Raw genomic sequence first — 22,594 nt, 5'->3', positions numbered from 1 at the left:
GGGTGAGGGGACTGGGTCTTGCTCTGTCACCCAGGCTGGAGTACAGTGGTGCAATCATGGCTCACTGCAGCCTCCATCTCCCAGGCTCAAGAGATCCTCCCACCTCAGCCTCCCAGGTAGCTAAGACTGCAGGTGTGGGCCACCACGCCCAGCTAGGTTTTGTAGTTTTTGTAGATGGGAGTTTCGCCATGTTACCCAGGCTGGTCTCAAACTCTGGAGTGCAAGCAATCCGCAGTAGGCTGCCTCAGCTTCCCAGAGTGCTGGGATTACACGTGTGAGCCACTGCGCGTGGCCTAGCTGGGTCTTAACAGCCTCTACCAACCTTGGTTAACTGCCCAGAACACCTAATTACTTCTAAAAAGTCCGAGTTTTTCTGGTTTTGTTTCTGTTTTCTTAATAGCCTCTACCTTCTAACTTTTTGTCATCCAAACTGTCCTTGTTCCAATAAAACAGAGATAACCAAGAGTTAAGCTTTTCTAAACTTTGTAAAGGAAAAAAATGATAATAATGATAATAATAAACAAGAAAATTCTGGGATGAGAAATTCTTATTCTGTTTCTGTAGCTGTTTTGTGTCATAACTCTTAAATACATAGCACATATTCTGTCTGAGAAGAAATTAGCAATGCCACCATTCCTTAGGACAAGTAAAAAACTTACAGAACAAAAATGCTTAAGCAACTACCTCATTTAAAATAAAGAAATCACCCGTAATCCCAGCATTTTGGGAGGCCAAGGTGGGAGGATCACTTGAGCCCAGGAGTTTGAGAGTAGCTTGGGCAACAAAGCAAGACCCCGTCTCTACCAAAAAAAAATAAAATAAAATAAGGACCGGGCACGGTGGCTCATGCCTGTAATCTCAGCACTTTGGGAGGCTGAGGCGGGCAGATCACTTGGGGTCAGGAGTTCGAGACCAGCCTGGCCAACATGGTGAAACCCTGTCTCTACTAAAAATACAAAAATTAGCTGGGTGTGATGATGAACATCTGTAGTCCCAGCTACTTGGGAGGCTGAGGCAAAATAATCACTTGAACACAGGAGGCAGAGGTTGCAGTGAGCCAAGATTGCGCCATCGCACTCCAGCCTGGGTGAAAGAGCAAGACTCCATCTCAAAAATAAATAAAAATAATAAATAATAAAATAAAGTAAAATTAGCTGAACCTGTAGTCCCAGCCACTTGGGAGGCTGTGGTAGGAAGATTGCTTTGAGCCCAGGAGTTAGAGGCTGCAGTGAGCTATGACTGCACCAAGGCATTCCAGCCTGGGAAACAGAGTGATACCCTGTCTCTTACAAAAAAAAAAAAAAAAAGACACTCTACTGCTTCAACGGCTAAAGAAACCAACAAGACTACTACTCTACTGCAAACTAGCAATATATGCAGTGAGATAAAGCATAGTAACACTTTGGTTAAGTGATTATAAAATATTACTTAGAGGTGCCCACATTTTTGGATCCAATGATGTTGATGTTTATACAATTCACAATACTTGTAATGATAAGGCATTTGCTGATGGCAAAAGGGTAAATAACATTTCTACACTGCTGAGTAAACAGAATTTGGTGCCATGAAACTAACAGAAGAGAAAATCTTCTAAAGCGAAGCAGTTTTGAAGAAATGGGATGCATATAGGTTTATTTCTGGGCTGTCTGTTCTGTTCCGTTGGTTTTGTGCCTGTTTTCATACACTTACCATGCTTTCTTGATTACTATAACCTTTAAATGAAGTTTGAAGTCGGGAAGTATAGTGCCAACAGCTTTGTTTCTCAAGATTACTTAGGTCACTGAAGTTGCTTAAGGTTACACTCAAATTCTATGATTATTTTCTATTACTGTGAAAAATGCCACTGAAATATTGATACAGATCACATTGAATCTATAGATAACTTTGGATAATATGGTACTTTGACAATATTAGTTATCCTAACGGAGTATGTTTCCATTTATTTGTGTCTACTTCGATTTCTGTCATCAGTATTTTATTTAGTGTATAGATTTTTATCTCATTAAATTTATTTTGATTAAATTTCCTATTTAAAGAAAATGGGATGCATATTTGTTAGGATAAAGGCCAAGCTGCTACAACGAAGGTTCCAAAATAAGATAGCTTAAATAAGATCAAAGTTTCCTTCTTTCTCAATTAACTATCTAGACATAGGCTAGCAGTTTTGTTCTGTGATGCTGTCTATGCCTCCCAGTTCTTTCCGTCTTGTTGCTTGATCCCCCCTGTCTACATGGTTGAAGCTGGCACACTACACATGTGTGCCTTCCAGCCCATGTGAAGGGAGAGCATTCCTAGTCCATCTAAAGCATGCATTCTCAACAAGGTCAGCATCATCCCCAATGGGAAAAAAGATGGTTCCTGGGGGGTACAGAGGTGAAAACATTTTGGTCTTTTTATGGATAAAGCACAGACACATACATACAGGGCATATGCAAGTATATAGTATATTCATGGCATTAAAATTTCAAGGGAGCTATTAGGGAATAAAAGTCAAAAAAAGGCTCCTTATGGGAGTGATAATGAAAAAACAATTAAGAAACTGTTTTAAAGCGAAGTACCAGAAGGTGAACACATTACTTCTGCTCCCAAGAACTTAAGTCACACAAATAAACCTAGCTGCAAGGAAGCCAGAAATAGATTCTCGAGCTGGGTGTCCATTTGCCCAGATTAAATTCAGCTTCTCCCCCATAAAAGCCTCTTCAGAGGTTTGCTTAAGTGTTCCCATGACACAACAGAGCAAGTAAGCCAAGAGACCATGATGAAAACAGCAGTGTCTCTTATGACCAATCCTTGGAATGCACACATTGCCATTTCTACCATTGTATATACTGGTGTACAGACCAATCCCCACATAACATGGGAGAAGACTACACAACGGTGTGAATACCAGGAAGTTAAATCTGGGCATAATCTAAGAGACTGACTTTTTATTTGAAAGTATAATGAGAAGTTTCCATATCTGTATAAATGCAAAACCATTCTGGTCAAATTCTGGTTGTCCTCCAAGCCCCTGATGAAATGTTTAACTTCCCAGCCAGAATTCACTGCTTCTTCTTTTCTGATTCTACGTCACACTATTTCCACCTTTGGTACTGTACCTACCATGTTGTATAATCCTTCACTATGGATATGGCCGCATCTCCAGTGAGAACACAGGGCTGAGGCTTATTGACTTTCATGCTCTCCAAGCTTGGTGTAGTGTAAATTGCAAAACTATTGCCAGTCGCTGTCAATGTTTATTGGAAGGGAACCCAGTCTGGGACCAAAGTAAGAAGCTTTCTAAATTATTATCTATTTTGCGGGGAGGTGGGAATAGTTAATAGGTACAAAACAAAAATAAAAAATAATGAATACGACCTACTATTTGATAGCACAATAGGGTGACTATAGTCAATAATAACTTAATTGTATATTTTTAAATAACTTGAATGTAATTGGTTTGTAACTCAAAGGATAAACGCTTGAGAGAATGGACACTGCTATTCTCCATGATGTACTCATCTCACTTCTTGCATGCCTGTATCAAAACATCTCATGTACCCCATAAATATATATGGCTACTCTGTACCCACAAACATTTTTGAAAATAAAATATAAAAACAGATCATCTATTTCAGTCATCACTGATTTGCCATGTGAACCTAAACAATTTGCTTAAAACAAGCAAGCAACCTAGCAAACGAAACAAACCCAGAACACAAATTTGTTCATTTCAATGACATATATAATTTCCCTGTCAACCAGAATTTTTGCATAGATAATTTTACATGGGAAAGCAAATTAAAATCTATACTTTTCTAGATGAGTACTGCAGGGGAAAATGTGTGTTTCAATGGAAAACTTTTAAATTTTATTTATATCACCCTCTTCCAGCTTATCTGATTCTAGCCTTTCATTGTTGTTGAATGATTTTACCTCTCTAGTTTCTACTGAGATAGCAAAGCAAAATAACACTATCTCTAGGCATGTAAATTCTGTCTGGCGGAGGTTCAACCAATGTCCTTCCTCCACTATGTAAGAAGCCATTGCTGCCTTCATTTGTGAGTCACTTCAATATTCCTCATCTATAAATGTATCTGTTTTTCAGATTCTCCCTTTGAACTGGTTGTAACATCTTACTGGTTCCTTCATTTAATTAATGAGTTAAATAAAATAAAATACATAAGTTAAATAAATCCTTTTACAACATACATATAACAAGGAATAGGTAACTATGAAAGGGAAACCTGCTAGACTCAGAAAAATGGGAGATGTAGGCTTCTCAAGCTCTTTAGTCCAAAGACCTACATATTTAAAAAGTATTGAGACTTAAAAGAGCTTTTGTTTACATAGGTGTAACTATCAATATTTATCATCTTAAGAAAAACAGAAATTTAAAATTACTAGTCCATTTAAAAATAAAAAACTCATTTTTATGAAAAATAACTATTTTTTTAAAAAAACAGTGGTAAGAGTGCCACTGTTTTACATGTCTGCCTTTGGTCTATTGCAATATCCTATTACCTCTGGAAAACTCCACTGTATACCTATGAGAAAAAGCCAAATATCACATTAGTATTATTATGAAATGGGTCTCAGGAGCCCCAGTCCACAGTTTGAAAACAGCTCATCTAGTCATGGTTTACCCATACAAAATGTTTGGATACACCCTTTCCCAGTGCCTCACTCCCATCCTGTGGCAGCCCGGTGACCATCTCAGTTCCACAGCAGGAGAGTCTTTGACCTCCAAGTTTACCAGTAGAGGGCATGAACAAGGCATGAGGCAGAAGAAGGGTAAGCGAAAGTCTATTTATTAACTGTGGGGCCCTATCCTCCTGTGCAGAGGAGTTCACAGGGCACTCCTGAGACTACTATGCTTTGAAAGTCTTACTTGCAAGCTTGGCCCATGGCTGGTGTCTAGGAACTTTGATTTCAGGAATGTTCCCACCATTCCCTAACTGATAAGAGTGGCTCACTGTACCTAAATAGTGTAAAAATGTAAGAATAGCGGTTTATGCTGAGCACCTGATTTCCTTCTGGGAGTCTGGAATTTTGGTAAATGCTAGGCAGAGGGTGCCTGTGTAACCTGCACCCAGTTACAACCTTGGGCACTAAGTCTAAGGAGCTTCCCTGGCAGACAACATTTCACATGTGTGGTCACAACCATTCAGCACATCCTGTGGAACTCCACTGACAGAGGACTGGGGAGCTTGTGCCTGGTTTCTTCCAGACTTCACTCCATGCACCTTTTTCCCTTTGCCAATTTTGTTTTGTAACCTTTCACTGTAATGAGCCACAGCTGTGAGTATGATTATATGCTGAGTCTTGTATGTCCTCCTAGTGAATTGCTGAACCTGAGGGTGGCCTTGGGGATGCTCAATACATTCCCCTTCCCTGGCCCTACTCCCAGGATTACAGTCCATGCTGCACAGGGCTAGAAGTTTCTCCCTGAATAAACTGAAAAGCCAAAGAGGAATAAAGACTCCAAAAGGCAGAAACAATGAAGGAAACAAAAGAAAACTCCAAAAACAAAACTTGGAATTAATATCTTTAAAAAGATATGAAAATATATGACACTCATAAAAGCAGGACGTTTTGAAAAGAAGCAATTAGAGAACAAGAAACAGCTCTACAAAATTAAAAATATGATGATCAAAATGAAATACTGAATGGAAGGGTTAGAAGAGAGAGCTGAAAAAAATCACCCAGAGAAAGTGAAAAAAAAAAAACAAAAAGAAATGAAAAATAGTAGAGAGATGATAAGAAAATTAAAGGATCAATTCAGGTGGTCTAAAATCCAACTAAAGAAAAAGAGAACAGAATAAATGGAAAGGAATAAATTAGTAAAGTAAATTTCATCAAACTAGGGGGAAAAGGGAGAGAGGTCCTCAGGTTAAAATGGCCCACCAAGTGCAGAGCACAAGAAATGAAAAACGAATCACACCAGGGACACAAAATCATAAACTTTCAGAAAACCAGAGAGACTATACTAAAAAGCTTTCAGAAAGGGAAAACAACCCATATAAAAAGAAACAGGATATTAATTATATCAGATTTCTTTACAGCAACACTAACAGCAGACACACTAGAATTAAACCTTTAAAATTCTGAGGAAAAACTTAGACTTTAAAATCAGCCAAACTGTAATTCAAATGCAAAGGTAGAATAAAGACATTTTTAAGACATGCAAGGACTTAGAAAATTTATCTTTTCTTAGTAACTGGACTAAGTGTTTCAGCAAAATGAGGAAACCAGATTCATGATCTAGATAACAGAGGGTCCAAATCAGAAGAAAGGTAAAGGAAAGTCCCAGGACTATAGCTATGCAAACCTATACAACTTTCTCTTCTAGGTCTTCTATTCAGAGTTCATTTTGACTATCACATTTTTAATTTCATAGAGCTCTTTCTTGTCCTCTTATGGTTTCTTTTCATAGCAACCTGTTCTTATTTTATAGGTGCAATCTCTTTTCTTATCTCTTTAAAGATATTAATCTTTAGGTTTGCTACAAACTTAGAACCAGACCAGATTAGAATATTAAGAATGGAAGCTATAGGAAGGAAGTTTAAGGAAAAAATGGCACTGATAAATCCTTACATTTGTTGGCCCATTTGATGGCATTGCAGCATTTGGAAAAAATTAACCATGGGATGAAAGAAAATTAGATAAATTAGTTTATCATTTGGCTCAAAGGCTAGTCATGTTTACCTGGTCATAATAATGTAAAACCTAACTACTAATTTAACAAAAAATTATAACAGAATCTAAATTGGGAGGATGGAAGAAGGATATAGAATAAAGAGAGAATAAGGAGTTAAATCCTCACTTTATCACTCTTAATTTATAAAAAAGTAAGTAATACCTAAATTATTTAAGTCAAGAAGTGGTTATAGAGTATACTTTTTCAGAAAGACAGGTAAATACTAGAAGAAAAAGTTAAAGGATTTGAAAGTGTTTGCCTTCAAGGAGAGAAACAGAGTAAGAAGAAATTTACAAGTGTCTCATATTTTTGTGGTAAATCTTCAAGAACTGCTTTATTTGTTCAATTATGTACATGTATTACTTTAATTTTAAAGTAAACATTTTAAAAATAATTTAATTATTTAGACTAGAAGGTTTTACACCACCTTACCTCATGCTTAAGTACTCCAAGTGATTCCTTTTTCACACAAGAGTGTTGTACTCAATACCCCAACCACAAAGAAAACTCTTCATCTCTTCAAGGTCCATCTTTTCTCTTTTCTCTTTTGAGACAGAGACTCACTCTGTCACCCAGGCTGGCGTGCACCAGGCGCGATCTCAGCTCACTGCAACCTCTGCCTCTCGGGTTCAAGCGATTCTCCTGCCTCAGCCTCCCGAGTAGCTGAGTAGCTCGAATACTGGCAGGCACTACCATGCCCGGCTAATTTTTGCATTTTTAGTAGACACGGGGTTTCACCATGTTGGCCAGGCTGGTCTTGAACTCCTGACCTCGGGTGACCTGCCTACCTAGGCCTCCCAAAGTGTTGAGATTACAGGCATTAGCCACCACTGCACAGGCCATCCTCTTTTCTTTTATTCTCTTTCTTTGTTAATTACTTTTCAGGGAAAAAAAAAAAAAAACCTTTCATTGAGTATTGATAAGAAAAGATCGCTCAGATACATTTTCAAGTGGCAAAAGCAATGGAAGAAAACTGCAAATACATGTAAGAAGGGGAACTGTAAACCTGTTTTCACTTTTATATGTATAAAATATCCTGGGAGGTAAAGTAATAAACTAATAATAATGATTACCCAGGGCATGCAAATTGTCAGAATGAGAATTGAGAAGACGAGAAACAGAAGAAAGATGGAGACTTTACATTGTATACCTTTACAAACTTTTTAATTTTTAACCCTGTGAAATTATAGTCTACCCAAATAATTTTTATTAAAAAAATTTAAGTCATTTCTTTATCTTGGTTCAAAATTCAAATATTTTCAAAAACTATTTTCAGAAACTTGGGAAATAATGAAAATAAAACGATACTCCAAAGATCCCACCTGCCCAGAAGCAGGGGAAATAAGAAACTTTACTGATTCAAGCTGTGAATTCTGTTACCCAAGTAAACCTTGGTATAGATCTCAAACTGTAAATTTTTGCACATGTAAGTCAGAAGTGAGGGGATTGAACCTTCATACCAAAACCACAGCTCCTACATGAATGCAGTAAGGAAAATGTTGAGGCCTTGGAGAGAGGTGGGGGAAAAAAACCTTTTAGTAATGGCACATCACTGAGAGAGAACAGAAAGACTCAAGTTATCAAAACTTTCTAATTGAACGCCATTTTAAAAAATCACAGCATTTAATTTTAGTGGTCATAATATTCAAAATTACTAAAGCATTTTATCATCACATCCATTTCTTGAAGGAGAAAATGTCATAATATTAATAGTTTCTGCTGGTGCTGACATTTCAATGGAGAAAAAAATAAAATTTTAATACAACCTATAAGCCATCCCATCCACCCACATACACCCAGAATTGCACATTTGATACTATTAGCACCATTCCAAATTTAGAACCCAGGCATGTGGTTGTGGATGAAAGTAAACCTAAGCAAATTTGGGAAAAAATAATCCTTCAAAATTGATGACCGAAAACAAAATAAGAAAGCTTAAAACTTATTATTTAGGAAACAGAAGTGTAAATGTACATTCAAATGTTTACCCTGAAATGGAAAATTATTTTGGATAAGATATAGCAATACCATACAATTTACCAAATCATAAGGCATTTTTTTAAACGAGCAATCCCCAAAAAATTCCTTAAACCATTCTATTCTCTTAAATCAGCACTAAATAAGTTTTCCTTGCCACCAAAAAACGTCCCCAGAGGCAAAAGATATGGAAGTACTACATTTCGTAGCTCCCCTTCCTCGAATACACAAAATTAACTACAAAGACACTAAGAATCCCGACCCAAATCCTTTAAGCATATGTAAAAGATTTACAGAAAGGCTAAATTGGGAGTGCTTTTTGGTTTTACAAGACAATTCACAGTAACACTGGCAATTTTAAAAGGGTGCATTTAAAGTACTTAAGCTTTCCCTAATTGCTGAATAAAATAGGGCAGCATTTCTATTTCCCAACATCCTACTAAGAATAATTACAGTATTCTACAATCCCTCCATCTGCCTTCATTTTTTAAAAAATCCATAATCTTCCAATCCTCAGAATTCTGGCCGCAGAAGATAAGTTACAGCACCTCTTTCTCAAGCCAGCAATCCCTTTTCCTAGTCCTTATGGGGTAAGAAATAGGCACTCCTTTTCCACTCAAACCAACCCAGGGGCCTGGGAAAGGGCAAAGCAAGCTGAAACAATGTCACCAGAACTTGGACCTAGAAACCAGAGCCAAGAAGGATGACATAACACTAGAACGTTCTGCTTCTGCAAAATGTCTATCATTCTCTCCACTCTCCGCTCTCAGCAGCTCACACAAACGCCACAAAGATTGGGAGAAGGCAGTACAGCACTAGTATTCATTTGTATCAAGAAAGAGCAATTCACTTCATTACTCCAAGCGTCCGTTGCAGCCTGCTCCATCCAGAGGACCGGAGGCAGACTCAGGCAAGAAGGATGAAAAGAAAGAGCTGATGCTGCTATGAAGTGACCCCCCAGATGGGGACGTGAGCAGTGTCCCTCGTGACTCTTGGAACATCCAAATCGCTGCAATAAACAGCCGGGCCAGTAGGACAGCCTCTCCCACGCTGGGGAAAGCCCGGAGCCCGCAGCCTAGTGGCTGACTATCCTTCCGCTAAATGGATGGGTGCGGGGTCGGGGGGCGTTATTTACACCATTCCAAAATCTGGAACCTGGGGGTGTAGTTGTGGGTGAAAGAACGCCTAAGCAAAGTGGAAAAAAAAAAAATCCTTCAAAACTGATGATTCAAAACACAGAGCGTGGCTACTTTATTCTTCTGTACTATGAGAAATTTCTTTTTCTTTTTCTTTTTTAGGACCACTGCAGCGGGATCTTGCAGTAGGGGAGACAGAGTGGATTAACTCTCTGAGAAATTTCTCTCATGAAAGAAATCTATTACCATACAATAAGAAGCTCAAGACTTATTATTTAGGGGGGTAAAGAGGTCAATGTTGCGTTCATATGACTACTCTGACATCAAAAACTATTTTTGGATGAGATAGCGCATATTATGCAATTCTACAATGTATTTATTTTTACAAGAGTAATCTTTAAAAAGAACTGGAGCTGGTCCAAGCGATTTCACCGACACAGAAGCCACGTTGCGCCCCCTCAGTTCACCGCTCCCAGATATCCTGCAGTGTGAGGGATCATTCAAGAACCGCCGTCTCCCTAGACCCGCGTGCACAGCCCGTCGCGTCCACTAAGCCGGTGCAGACACAGGAGGCGCTGCCACTGCGAGGCCGAGACAAGTGTACGGGAAAGCGCCGGCCCGGCCAGGCGTTCTGCCGCTATTCGCTGACCGAATGGCACACCCGCCCATGCAACTTAGCGCTGAAGACGGGCAGCCTGGAGAATGACATTCACGGGGGAAATCCAGACCTCGTTACTGCGACGCGGGGACGCCAATGTGCGGCGCCCTGCCGGTACGCCCCTTCCTGCCCACCCACTGCCAACTGCCCCAGAGCACGGGCGAGGGCGGGGGATATAGGGCAAAGGCAGCGCTCACCGCTTCAACGGGTCCAAAACCTGCGGTGCCCCGGCAGTCGCGGGATCCAGGCTCCGCGCGGCGGCCTGGGCTGCCGCCGGGGTGGTATTCCCGGCAGGAACGCCGTCCCGGGGCATCGCCGACGGCGCGCGCTGCTCTCTACGCGCCTCACAAGCCTTGCACGCCGCCGCTTGAGCCTCAAGGCGCAGGACTCCGCGCAGCGGGGCCCGCCCACCCCCGAAGCCAGCCAATGGACGCGGAGCGCGGGAAGCCGGGGGCGGGGCCCGGCTCCTGCCCTGCAGCGGAGCAACGCCGCAGGCTCCGCGGTCCTACGCTCCCGCCCGCCCCACCAGGAGCGGTCTGGGATTTGGGGAGCACATTCCTCAAACAGAAGGTCTATGAGACCTAAGGTGTTCCGCACGCGCTGCTGCTTCTGCGGGGGTCTTTCTGTCCTTTTTAAGACTAGTAATTTCTTCGCCTGTTGTTTACAGAACACCTATTTAGGGCCAGGCACAGTGCTTGGGGACACATGGGAATAAGAAAAAGCTTCCACTTCGAGGATCCCCCAGTCATTCCGGTGGATGAGCAGATATGAAAACAAGTAATTAGGGGAGCCCACATAAGGCACATTCCAACGTCAAAAAACATGTAACAGTGGCGCCTGCCTGTGGTCCCGGGATGAACCTGTTTTGGATTAGGACACACCCCAGATGACAACTTCGCTATTTCTGTGTCCACCTCACCTAAACCTGGCAAAGCAGGCACACGGGTAGGAGTCCAGACAGGTGACAGGAGACTATTTTCTGATTTAAGGAACATAGGAAAAGGAACAAGGGAAAAAGTGAGAAAAACCTGGGAGGCTGAGGCAGGAGGCTGAGGCGGCAGGCTGCAATGAGCCATGATCGCGCCACTTCAGCCCATTGTCTGAAAAAAAAAAAAAAAGGCTTGTTGTGATATGGGGCAGGGTATAGGGGAGGAGGAGATTTCAGCCAGAGGACAACTAAGAGATTTGTTACCCTGGAATTCCGGTGGCCATGATTTGCAATGGAGAACAATCCACCTTTATTTTCTTTTTTTCTTCAACTTTTATTTTAAGTTCAGGGGTACATGTGCAGAACGTGCAGGTTTGTTATATCCATATACATGTGCCATGGTGGTTTGCTGCACCTGCCAACCCATCTCTAGGTTTTAAGTCCCGCATGCATTAGGTATTTGTTCTAATGCTCTCCCTCCCCTTGCCCCCCACCCCTCAACATAACTCAGTGTGTGTTGTTCCCCTCCCTGTGCCCATGTGTTCTCAATATTCAACTCCCACTTATGAGTGAGAACATAGGGTGCTTGGTTTTCTGTTCCATTAGTTTGCTGAGAATGATGGCTTCCAGCTTCATCCATGTCCCTGCAAAGGATATGATCTCATTCTTTTTTATGGTTGTATAGTATTCTATGAGGTATATGTTACCACGTTTTCTTTATCCGGTCTATCATTGATAGGCATTTGGATTGGTTCCATGTCTTTGCTATTGTAAATAATGCTGCAGTAAACATACGTGTGCATGTGTCTTTATAGTAAAATGACTTATATTCCTTTGGGTATAAACCCATAATGGGATTGCTGGGTCAAATGGTATTTCTGGTTCTAGATCCTTGAGGAATTGCCACACTGTCTTCCACAATGATTGAACTAATTTACATTCCCACCAACAGTGTTGTGTGATCTTATTTCTGAGTTCTTTATTGTGGCCCATTGGTCTATGTGTCTGTTCTTATACCAGTACCATGCTTTGGTTACTGTAGCCTTGTAGTACAGTTTGAAGTCAGGTAATGTGATGCCTCCAGTTTTGTTTCTTTTTGTCTTGGCTATTTGGGCTGTTTTATGGTTCTGTATGAATTTTAAATAGTTTTTCTAATTCTGTGAAGAATGTCAATGGTAGTTTAACAGGAGTAGCATTGAATCTATAAATTACTTTGGGCAGTATGGCCTTTTTCACAATATTGATTCTTCCTATCCATGAGCGTGGAATGTTTCTCCATTTGTTTGTGTCCTCTCTGATTTCTTTGAGCAGTGGTTTGCAGTTCTCCTTGAAGAGGTCCTTCACTTCCCTAGTGAGCGGTATTCCTAGGTATTTTATTCTTTTTGTAGCAATTGTGAATGGGAGTTCATTTATGATTTGCCTCTCAGCTTGCCTGTTATTGGTGTATAGGAATGCTATCAATTTTTGCACATTGATTTTGTATCCTGAGACTTTGCTGAAGTTTCTTATCAGCTTAAGAAACTTTGGGGTTGAGACAATGGGGTTTTCTAGATATAGGATCGTATCATCTGCAAACAAAGATAATTTGATTTCCTCTCTTCCTATTTGAATACCCCTTATTTCTTTCTCTTGTGTAATTGCCCTGGTCAAAACTTCCAAAACTATGTTGAATAGGAGTGGTGAGAGAGGGCAACTTGTCGTGTGCTGCTTTGCAAGGGGAATGCTTCCAGCTTTTGCCTATTCAGTAGGGTATTGGCCTTGGGTTTGTCATATACGGCTCTTATTATTTTGAGGTGTTTCTTCAATACCTAGTTTATTGAGAGTTTTTTAACATGAAGGAATATTGAATTTAATCAAAGGTCTTCTGCATGTGGTTTTTGTCTTTAGTTCTGTTTATGTGTTGAATCACATTTATTGATTTTTGTATGTTGGACCGACCTTGCATCCCAGGGATGAAGCCTACTTGATCGTCGTGGATAAGCTATTTGAAGTGCTGCTGAATTCAGTTTGCGAGTTTTTTTTTTTTTTTTTTTTTTTTAGACAGAGTCTTGCTCTGTCACCCAGGCTGAAGTGCAGTGACACAATCTCAGCTCACTGCAACCTCCACCTCCCAGGTTCAAGCGATTCTCCTGCCTCATGCTCCTGAGTAGCTGGGATGACAGGCGTGCACCACCATGCCTGACTAATTTTTTGCATTTTTAGTAGAGATGGGGTTTTACCATGTTGGCCAAGCTAGTCTGGAACTCCTGACCTCAAGTGACCTGCCTGCCTTGGCATCCCAAAGTGCTGGGATTACAGGCATGAGCCACCATGCCCAGCCCAGTTTGCCAGTATTTTATTGAGGATTTTTGCATTGACGTTCATCAAAGATATTGGCCTGAAGTTTCCTTTTTTGCTGTGTCTTTGCAGGTTTTGGTATCAGGATGATTCTGGCCTCATAGAATGAGTTAGGGAAGAGTCCCTCCTTTTCAATTTTTTGGAATTGTTTCAGTAGAAATGGTACCAGCTCTTCTTTGTTCCTCTGGTAGAATTCAGCTGTGAATCCGCCAGTCCTAGGCTTTTTTGGGTTGGTAGGCTATTTATTACTGTCTTAATTTCACAACTTGTTATTGATCTATTCAGGGATTCAATTTCTTCCTGGTTCAGTCTTGGGAGGGTGTATGTGTCCGGGAATTTATCGATTTCATCTAGACTTCCTGGTTTATGTGCATAGAGGTGTTTATAGTATTCTCTGATGGTCGTTTGTATTTCTGTGGGGTGATATACCCCTTATCATTTCTGATTGTGTTCATTTGATTCTTCTCTCTTTTCTTCTTTATTAATCTAGCTAGTGGTGTTATTAATTTTTTCAAAACCCCAGCTCCTGGATTTGATTTTTTTGGAAGGTTTTTTATGTCTCTGTCTCCTTCAATTCAGCTCTGATCTTGGTTATTTCTTGTCTTCTTCTAACTTTGGGGTTTCTTTGCTCTTGGTTCTCTAGTTCTTTTAGTTGAGATGCTAGGTTGTTAGCTTGAGATCTTTCTAGCTTTTTGATGTGGGCATTTAGCACTAAACATTTCCCTTTTAACATTCCTTTAGGTGCATGCCAGAGATTCTGGTACATTGTCTCTTTGTTCTCATTACTTTCAAAAAATTTATTGATTTCTGCCTGATTTTATTATTTACCCAAGAGTCATTCAGGAGCAGGTGTTCAATTTCCATGTAGTTGTGTGGTTTGGAGTGAATTTCTTAATTTTGAGTGCTAATTTGATTGTGTTATGGTGTGACAGACTGTTATAACTTCAGTTCTCTTGCATTTGCTGAGGAGAGTTTTACTTCCAATTGTGTAATCAATTTTAGAGTAAATGCCATGTAGCACTGAGAAGAATGTATATTCTATTGTTTTTGGGTGGAGAGTTTTGTAGATATCTATCAGGTCCTTTAGATCCAGAGCTGAGTCTGGGTCCTGAATATCTTTGTTAATTTTCTCTCTCAATGATCTGTCTAATATTGAAGGTAGGGTGTTAAAGTCTCCCATTACTACTGCAAGGAGTTTAAGTCTCTTTGTACGTCTCTAAGAATTTGCTTTATGAATCTGAGTACTCCTGTATTGGGTGTGTATATATTTAGGATAGTCAGCTCTTCTTGTTGCATTGAACCCTTTACCATTATGTAATGCTCTTCTTTGTCTTTTGATATTTATTGGTTTAAAGTCTGTTTAGTCAGAAACTAGGATTGTGACCTCTGCCTTATTCTGTTTTTTATTTGCTTGGTAAATTTTCCTCCATCCCTTTATTTTGAGCCTATGTATGTCTTTGCACATGAGATGGATCTCTTGAAGAAAGCATACCAATGGATCTTAGCTCTTTATACAGCTTGCCATTCTGTGTCTTCTAATCGGGGGCATTTAATCCATTTACATTTAAGATTAGTATTGTTATGTGTGAATTTGATCCTGTCATCATGATGCTAGCTGGTTATTTTGCAGACTTGTTTATCTGGTTGCTTCATAGTGTCACTGGTCTATGTATTTCAGTGTTTTTGTAGTGGCTCATAATGGTTTTTGCTTTCCATATTTAGTGCTTACTTTGGGAGCTCTTGCAAGGTAGGCCTGGTGGTGACAAATTCCCTCAGCATTTGCTTGTCTAAAAAGGATCTTATTTCTCCTTCACTTATAAGGCTTAATTTGATTGGATATGAAATTCTGGGTTGGAAATTCTTTTCTTTAAGAATATTGGCCCCCAATCTCTTCTGGCTTGTAGGGTTTCTGCTGAGAGGTCAGCTGTTACTCTGTTAGTCTGGTCACCTTTGTAAGTGATCTGGCTTTCTTTTGTTTTCTTTTTTTTCTTTTTCTTTTTTTTTTTTTTTTTGAGATGGAGTCTCGCTTTGTCACCCAGGCTAGAGTGCAGTGGCACAATCTCTGCTCACTGCAAGCTCCTCCTCCTGGGTTCACATCATTCTCCTGCCTCAGCCTCCCAAGTAGCTGGGACTACAGGTGCCCGCTACCACGCCCAGCTAATTTTTTGTGTTTTAAGTAGAGACAGGGTTTCACCATGTTAGCCAGGATGGTCTTGATCTCCTGACCTTGTGATCCACCTGCCTCAGCCTCCCAAAGTGCTGGGATTACAGGCTTAAGCCACCACGCCTGGCCATTATCTGGCCTTTCTCCTGGCTGCTCTTAACATTTTTTCTTTCATTTCAACCTTGGATAATCTGATGGTTATATGTCTTGGGTTGATGGTCTCATGGAGTATTTTACTAGGGCTCTCTGCATTTCCTGAATTTGAATGTTGGCCTGTCTTGCCAGGTTGGAGAAGTTCTCCTGGATGATATCCTGAAGTATGTTTTCCAACTTGGTTTCATTCTCCCCATCTCTTTCAGGTACCTCAATCATTTGTACATTTGGTCTCTTTACATAATCCCATATTTCTCAGAGGTTTTGTTCATTCCTTTTCATGCTATTCTGCTATTGATACCTGTGGTTGCTTTGTGAAGTTCTCATGTTGTGCTTTTCAGCTTCATAAGGTCAGTTATGATCTTCTCTAAACTGGCTATTCTGGCTATCAGCTTCTGTATTGTTTTATCACGATTCTTAGTTTCTTTGCATTGGTTACAACATGCTCCTTTAGCTCAGCAAAGTTCGCTATTACCCACCTTCTGAAGCCTACTTTTGTCAATTCAGTTATCTCAGCCTCAGTCCAGTTCTGTGCCCTTGCTGGAAGGTGTTGTGGTCATTTGGAGGAGGGGCACTCTGGCTTTTTGAGTTTTCAGTGTTTTTGCATTGATTCTTTCTCATCTTTGCAGGCTTATCTGCCTTTGAACTTTGAGGTTGCTGACCTTTGAATGGGGTTTTTGTGGAGTCTTTCTTTTCTGTTGATGTTGTTGTTGTTGTTTGCTGTTTGTTTGTTTTACTTTTAATAACCAGGCCACTCTACCGAAGGGCTGCTGTGGTTTGCTAGGGGTCTGCTCCAGACCCTAGATGCCTCAGTTTTTCCCATACCTGGAAGAATCACCAGTGAAGGATACAAAACAGCAAAGATGGCAACCAGGTCCTTCCTCTGGAAGCTCCATCCCAGGGGAGTACTGACCTGTTGCCTGCCCCAACACACCTGTAGGAGGTGGCTAGAGACCTCTGTTGAGCGGTCTCACCCAGTCAAGAAGAACGGGATCAGGGACCTGCTTAAAGAAGCAGTCTGGGCCAGGCACGGTGGCTCACCCCTGTAATCCCAGCACTTTGGGAGGCTGAGGTGGGCGGACCACAAGGTCAGGAGATCAAGACCCTCCTGGCCAATATGGTGAAACCCCGTCTACTAAAAATACAAAAATTAGCCTGGCGTGGTGGTGCATGCCTGTAATCCCAGCTACTCGGAAGGCTGAGGCAGGAGAATCGCTTGAACCCGGGAGGTGGAGGTTGTAGTGAGCTGAGATTGCGCCACTGCACTCTAGCCTGGTGACAGAGCTTCTTTTTCTCTTCAAAAAAAAAAAGAAGCAGTCTGGCTGCTTTTTGGTAGAGTAAGTGTGCTGCGTTGGGGGGACCATTCCTCATCCAGATCATTTGTATTCTTTTGGCCAGCAGGCTGGAATGGTTGAGTCAACCAAACCACAGAGATGGCAGCTGCCCCTCCCCATGGGAGCTCCATCCCAAAGAGAGATGAGAGCTCTATTTGTAGAACCCTGGCTGGAGTGTCTGAAGCCCTTGAAGGGAGATCCTGCCCCGGATCAGAGTCCTGATTAAAGAAGTAGTCTGACCACAATCTAGCAAGGCCGCTGTGCTGCGTTGTGGGGGACCCTTCCACATTCGGACCATTTGTATTCTTCAAAGCCATTAGGCTGGAACCGCTGAGTCTATTACTGAACTGCAGAGATGGCGGCCGTCCCTCCCTCTCTGGAACCTAGACCTGTCTCAGGCAGATTCCAGCCTGTTGCCATTGGCTGGCTGGAATTCCAAGTCACTGGGTCTTAACTTGTGGGGTACGATGGAAGTGGGGTCCACAGAATGATGCTGATTGGCTTCCTGCATTCAGCCGCCTTCCTAAGGAGATGTAGGGAGGGATTTCCCACCTTGCCAGGGATCCTGGAGCTGAAGTATGTAAAACTCCCTAGTCTCTGTGTGTGCCCCAGCGGCTGCTCTGCCAAGATTCCACACAGCTCTGTGCTTTGGTCCCAAGGCCCAGGTGGCCAGGTGGCATGGGCTCAGCAGGGGAATTCCTGATCCATGGGGTTGCAAAGATCTGTGGGAGAAGCGTGGTTTCCCAGGAAGGGTCGCACAATTACTCACTATTTCCCTTGGCTAGGGATGGGGGTTCCCTTGGCTCCCTGTCGCTCCTAAGATGGGCTGTTGTCCCCCAACCCCTGCTTTTCTTCATTCTCCGTGGGTCGACTTATTTGCCTACTTAGTCCCAATGCGAGAACCTGGATATTTAAAGTTGAAGGTGCTGAATTCACTCGTGCCTTTACATTGCCCTCAGTGAGTGGTATGGACTGCAGCTGCTTCTAATCGGCCATCTTGCAACAGCTTTCAAATCATTCAATCTTATATCCACATGTCATTTTCTTTTCCTTTTTTTTAGTACAGAAGACTAGATAATATGTATGACATGGTAAAAATTTTCAATTGTGTCAAAAATATATGCAGTGAAAAGAAAGTTTTCATCATCCACTGCCCCCTGCCCCCAGCTTTCTTTCCTCTTAGACTACCACCATTGACCAGTTTCTTGCATATCCTTTCAAAGACATTCCGTAGGTTAAGAAAAATTATAAATGTATGTATGTATGTATTGACTATATTGTAAAGTAGCGACTTAAAACATTCCATATATGTTACCAAATTGATCTCCATACAGTTCATGTCAGTTGTGGCCCCCATAACAATTTGTCAGGACCACTGTTTCAACACATCTCTATAGAGTACATTATCAAATTTAATTTTTAATTTTCTATTCAGTTGTTGGTCTTTTTAAAAATTGTAGTGCATAGATATGTATACATGCATATATATATATAATAATAAAATTAGTCCAATGTGAATAAATTGCTTATTCTTTACCCCCCTTATCTTTTGGCTTGTTTACTGTATTTTTGCAGTGAATTATTATTATTATTGCAACAGGGTCTCACTCTGTCACCCAGGCTGGAGTGCAGTGGCAGCCACGGCTCACTGAAACCTCAACTTCAGGGGCTCAGGTGATCATCCCTCCTCAGCCTTCCAGGTAGCTGGGACTACAGGCATGTGCCACCATGCCAGGGCAATTTTTTGTAGAGACAAGTTTTTGTGATGTTGCCAGGTTGATCTCAAACTCCTGGACTCAAGCAATTGACCCACGTTGGCCTTCCAAAGTGCTGGAATTACAGGCATGAGCCACCATACCTGGCTGAATTATTTTTTATTTTAGTCACATTACTTTTTCTAACTTTCTAGGGTTTTTTGTTATTGCTTTTAGTCTTTCCTAGAAAGGCTATCACTATCCCCAAGATTTAAAAAAATTATCCTGTGGCACCATCTAGTCTGCTTGATATCTATATGGTTATAGTATACAATATAGTGTACGTGTATGTATATATGTGTGTATATATATATACACACAATATACTATATAATGCAAGTAATCTATTATAGAATTAATATCTGTTATGACAAAGAAATAAATTAGGGCCGGGCACGGTGGCTCATGTCTGTAATCCCAGCACTTTGGGAGGCTAAGGTGGATGGATCACTTGAAGCCAGGAGTTCAAGACCAGTGAAACATGGCGAAACCCCATCTCTACTGAATATACAAAACTTAGCCAGGTGTAGTGGTACATGCCTATAATCCCAGCTACACGAGAGGCTGAGGCAGGAGAATTGCTTGAACCTGGAGGCAGAATTTGCAGTGAGCCAGAGTTAGCACCACCGTACTCCAGCCTGGGTGATAGAGCAAAATTCTGTCTTAAAGAGAAAGAAAGAAAGAGAGAGGGAGGGAAGGGCAGGCAGGCAGGAAGGAAGGAAGGAAATAAATCAGGGCAAAGGATTTGAATAGCCAATTCTATAAATGTCAATAAGCACTGAAAGATGCACAACATTACTAGCCATCAAGTAAATGCAAATCAAGACCATAATGAGATACTACTTCACAGCCACTAGAATGGCTGTAATCAAAAAGATAGATAGTAACTAGTGTTGGCAAGTGTATAGACTGAATTGTATCCCCCTAAGATTCCTGTGTTGAAGCTCTAATCCCCAATGTGACTATATTTGAATATTGGTCCTTTAGATAAGTACTTAAGGTTAAATGAGGTCATAAAGGTTAGACCCTAATCCAATATGACTGGTATCTTCATGAGAGGAGGAAGAGACACCAGGGATATGTGCACAGAGAAAAGGCTATGCAAGGACACAATGAGAAGGCAGCCATCTGCAAGCCAAGGAAAGAGCTCTTGGGAGAAACCAAACCTTCTCATACCTTGATCTTGGATTTCAAGTTTCCAGAATTGTGAGCAAATACACTTCTGATGTTTAAGCCACCCAGTTTGTGGTATTTTTTTTTTTTTTTTTTTTTTTTTGGCAGCCCTAGCAAACTAATACAGCAAGAATGTGGAGGAATTGGGACCCTTATATATTGCTGGTGGGATTGTAAAATGGTACCACCACTTTGAAAAACAGTCTAGTAGTTACTGAAACAGTTAAACAGAGTTACCATATGACCCAGCAATCTTTGGCATAATAAAATGTTGTAAAATTGTGGTGATATTTGCACAACTCTGTGAACATATTAAATTCATGGAATTGTACACTTTCAATAGAGAAATTATATTTGAATTACATCTTGATAAAGGTGTTAAAATCAATACCCAGATTTTACTGAACAAGGTCAAAGTATATGTGTAGGCTGGGCACAGTGGCTCATGCCTGTAATCCCAGCACTTTGGGAGGCCAAGGCAGGTGGATCACCTGAGGTCAGGAGTTTGAGACCAGCCTGGCCAACATGGTGAAATCCTGTCTCTACTAAATACAAAAAATTAGCTGGGCATGGTGGCACATGCCTGTAATCCCAGCTACTGGGGAGACTGAAGCAGGAGAATCTGTTGAACCTGGGAAGCAAAGGTTGCAGTGTGTCGAGATTGCACTGCAGCCTGGGTGACAAGAGCGAACCTCTGTCTCACAAACAAAACAAACAAACAAACAAAACAAAGTATATGTGTAAATAGTTCACACATGAAGAAACTCAGGAAAGTTAATTTTGGGGAAATTATTAGCCTTGCTGCAGTGCTAACTGAAAATTTTAAAAGAGAATGCTGATGGAGTTAAATTGATAAAATTATTTATTAGAACAACTGTTTTCAAGAGTGCTGTAGCAAAGCACACGATCTGTGAAACTGTTTATTTTCAGCTAATAATCTACATTTGGGAATATCATCAAAACTAATCAAATACCCAATAATTGGGAGGAAACATGTTAAAGTAGCAAACATGGGCTATATTATAATAATAAACGGGAAGATATGTATAAGATAATGAGAAAAGTAGAATACTAATTAGTTTGCAAATGTGATGACTATACATACATAAGTCTACATTGTTGAATATAATGAAGATAAATTAGTAAGACATAGTACCAGAATTATTCTTATGGAGAAAAAAAACCTGTCTTTATTTGGGAAAATACCCTGATAATCTGTTTCAGGTATAAAATGACATTCTGAAAATATGGGTACAAGCAGAGGCCCTGGCAACACAAGAAAAACTGCCCTGCCTGAACCCTGAGAGAAATTAATTTTTCCTCCTGAGATAGAGAAAAATAAAGTGGTGAGAAGAGGTGAGCCAAGCAAGCAGGGGAGGGGAGACACAAGTCAAGGGGAGAAGGCTGGGTGGTACACAGAATTAAGGAATAATGGGAGTCTCTGGTGAAAGGGTTGAAAAATTGACTTTTTATAGAACAAGAGTGTCTAATATATACATTTAAAGTTATTTTTCCAAATCTTAAAATCTCACTAAAGCTTTATGTGAATGGGGTTTTGTAGCAACTGAGGGAAAGGCTGATGTTAAGGTGGTTGGAACAGTGAAAAGACAGTGTACGTAGAAGTAGGGACTCAGGAGTAGAAAGGACAGAAGGAAATAAGCCCCTCGGAAACTGGCCAGGCGCAGCAGCTCTTGCCTGTAATCCCAGCATTTTGGGAGGCTGAGGTGGGTGGATCACTTGAGTCCAGGAGTTTGAGACCAGCCTGGACAACATGATGAAATGCCCTCTACAAAAAAGTTGGCCAGGCACGTGTCTATAGTCCCAGCTACTAGGGAGGCTGAAGTGGGAGGATCGATTGAGCCAGCAAAGTCAAAGCTGCAGTGAGCTGAGATCACACCACTGCACTACAGCCTGGGTGACAGAAACCCAGTCTCAAAAAAAAAAAAAGAGAAACTACTAGTGATGGTAACCTTTGAAAGGCTATGGACACCCAAATGGGATGTCTGGGATGATCTTATTTAGATTGCAAAGGGGAGGAAGGCTCTAGCTGACATTTTCCTTATATAAGGATAAGAAGATAACATGATGTAAATGTAGGTGTTTTAAGTTTATGAGAGGCTTAAATGTATGAATTTTTTTTTTTTTAATGTCCATTTGTTCTAACAACATTGATTCCCATCCAGTAACTAAAACACAAAGAATGGATCCTGGTTAAGCTCCTGCCTCCATGAAATCCAGTGGACATGATTCAAGTGTATCTGTATGATGGGTAGAAGAAATGGAAATGAATATGTAAAATAT

The sequence above is a fragment of the Rhinopithecus roxellana genome, chromosome 17, assembly GCF_007565055.1.
Source record: "Rhinopithecus roxellana isolate Shanxi Qingling chromosome 17, ASM756505v1, whole genome shotgun sequence".
Classification (NCBI taxonomy): domain Eukaryota; kingdom Metazoa; phylum Chordata; class Mammalia; order Primates; family Cercopithecidae; genus Rhinopithecus; species Rhinopithecus roxellana.
Note: the sequence above shows the minus strand (reverse complement) of the source record.